Source organism: Wolffia australiana, chromosome 18 (genome assembly GCF_029677425.1).
Source record: "Wolffia australiana isolate 7733 chromosome 18, ASM2967742v1".
NCBI lineage: Eukaryota > Viridiplantae > Streptophyta > Magnoliopsida > Alismatales > Araceae > Wolffia > Wolffia australiana.
The window spans coordinates 2421876-2425051 of NC_135852.1; positions in this window are offsets into that span (position 1 = coordinate 2421876).

Sequence of the window (3176 nt, forward strand, 5' to 3'; positions counted from 1 at the left end):
AATTTTCTGGCAGTTCATCCTTGATTTAAGATTAAATTTAAGAATAAAAATAGATTTATGTCTAGAATAGTATTTAGACTTTTAATAACTCTAATGCTTGAAGCTTTGTTGTGATTGAAAGGCATACATTCAGTGGTTTTTTTATACTTTACACTAAAATAATTTTCCACTTACTGTCAGACTACCACTAAATTTTTAGTGGAGCTAACTAAAAAAATTTAAAATCCTTATGTAACAACATCAGCTCACCAGATACAAGTAGTATTTTGCATACTTTTAAGTAATATAAATAAAAATTATTTAATTACAAGGGGATTCATTATATATCAAATCAATAAAATATAAACATGTTAGGTTCCAAGATAGATCATGTGTGTAGGAAAGTTATGGGTTATATTATCCACATATTTTTCATTTATGTTACTTAAAATTAAGCAAAAATACTGTTTTTATCTGGTGAGCTAATGTTTTCAATAGTTATTGTAAATGTTTACTCCTTCAGTCATATGACATCACTCAGTGACTGATGACATGTATGAGCATCAAGGTCAAATAAATCATCCTAGTTGGAAGTAGCTTAATCATAAAATCAAAAAACCTAGTGGTAACATCCAAATTGGGTCTTTATTTCAAGCAATTAGCACAAATTTATGCATTTCAAGAGTTTAAAATGGGGTTGTTATCATATATTACATGTTAATTTTTCCCTAATCTTCTATTTATTTGAGAATTTTAGGGAATTTATTTAATCTTGGAAATTTTCTGTTTAAATAAAAATGTCAGCTTGAAAATTGTAAATTAATTTTAATTAATGTGGGGACGAATTACTGAATTTTATAGATTTTTCTAGGATTTTATTGGATTTTTTGGGAATTTATTTGAGGAATAAATTAATTTTTAAATAGGAAAAGGATATATTTATATGAAAAATATGAGTTTTAAGCAATTTCTAAAGTTCAAAGGGTTTTCTTATATTTTTGTTACAATTATGCCCTTAAAAACAGCTCTCGGTCGTGCGTGTAGGCCTACAAATGTTATTTAAATAGTTACAGGGTTTTATTACAATTAATCAGAAATTTTTTAATGGTTTTTATGAGAAGGGGGAGGAGAGAGAAAGCGAAAAGAATATATACACAAATAGTTTCCGAGTGGCGTCCGTATCCATGTGCCCATTTTATCAGGAATGTGATTGCAAAATTCCAGGCCAGTCTCTCTCCAGAAGGTAAGCTCACCTCCCGTGCTGTGCATGCAAAGTGCATGCATAGTAGGTGACGTGGCATCTTATGACTGGGTTAAACGATAAAGAGCGTACATGTACGTGCAAATTGCTTTGTATCAGGTTGTTTTTTATTTTTTTCTTTGTTTTTATTCTAGGCCGGGGGTATGTGGCGCAACAAGAATGAACCCATCGTTTGAAGTTCAAAAGTCGTCAGGCAATGAGAAAACGACACATCATTGCGTGTTTAAAAAGAAAATAAATAAATAAATGGGTTTATATCCAATGGCTAAAATTGATTTAAATTCATTTATTCATAACTTTTGACACTGAAGTTCGATTGAGATGATTGTTTTATGGATTTGCTTGTCTTGACCTCCTCTGTCTATTTATATTGTTGGAGCATTTCACATCATGCATGTACTGATAAATAGACATTAATTAATAAATGGGGGTAAAATGGTAATTTGTACCATGTTACCTAAGTATAAAAGCTGAATTTCGAGAGGGGGAGCTCATTCTGGATGGTGATTTATCACAGCTGCAAGACAGAGAGGAGCTCCAGCTTGGATCAACCTATTTGGTACCTTTTTTCTTCTTTGAATTTGAACTTTTAGTGTATTTTGGATGATGTTTTAGTTAAATTTCTTCTTCGTTCTTCTTGATCTTGTTTTGACCCTCTAAATCACTAGGCTTGAGCGAAATGTACAAGCCCTTACTGAAATTGAGAGGAGAGATTGAGAGATTTGCCTAGCTATTCCAAGTGCACATTAAAAAAAACTATATAAAAACTTCAATTTCTAGGAGATTAAATTTCCCTTTTTATTATCTAATAGTGTAGTTGTTTCTGAATTATCAAACCTACAAAACCAACCAAACCAAATCAAAATTTCCCTCTCAACCTCTCTAATTGACCCCTTTGACCCTTCTCTTTGGATCAAAGAAGCCAATCTAGAACCCCTTATTTCTTCTATTCCTCTCATCTCTTCTTACCCCCTTTCTAACTTCCTTATCTAATTAGGTTGATTTGATCTTCATTGAAGATCAAATTAACTCTAATTAGGGTCAAATTACTTAAGAAAAATATAAAATTGGATTCCTTACTAGCTTCCCTTGGACGAGACCTCTACTTATCATTATACATCTTAAGTAAGGTTTTATAAATTTTATTGTATAAGCCAAAATTGACAATGACAAGGGATTAAATTTGGTAAAATTGACCCCTATTTTTGGCTTATCACCTAGTTTGTCATATTCATTTTTCCCTAGAAATTGTCTTCAGTGCACGATTTCCTTAACCATATCTCCTTTAGGTATAGAGGGCATGAAACACCATATCAATAAAAGCATCACCTCCAGGAGTATGTTGTTATATTATACGTTTGTTCTTTTAGAGTCAATTTTTTAGATACTTCTAGGTCAAAATGAAAATATAATATTCCATCAACAATGTCATCGATATATCAACTCTAAGTCTAATATACACAACTATGAAATGAATCAAACCAGTGAATATTTGAGGATCATAAAAATCAAAATATTTCTCTAAAGAATACTCTTTATCCCTCCTCAAAATGCCTGCCAATAAATAATAATATTACATCCATTTTAATCATTTAATAAAAATAGGGAAATGCTATTTAATTTAAATATATAATGCGCTTCTTAATGGATTTATATTTTAGGCAAGTCAATCGCTCATTCCATGTAATCATAAAGATAGATATATCATTACAATTGAGGGGCCCACTAGTATAGTATAGGATGAGTTGATTCGACCATCAATGTTCAATTTTCATGTTAAAGGTCTTAAAATATTTAAAAATCTAAAACATCTAAAATGTATTGTCAATAAAGCAGGGATCCATATGTATTTTCATATCCTATACTATACTAGTGGGGCCCGCTCTCAATGCTCGCTTGGGGTGGAGAGAGAAGAGATATAAAGTGGGGTCGTACT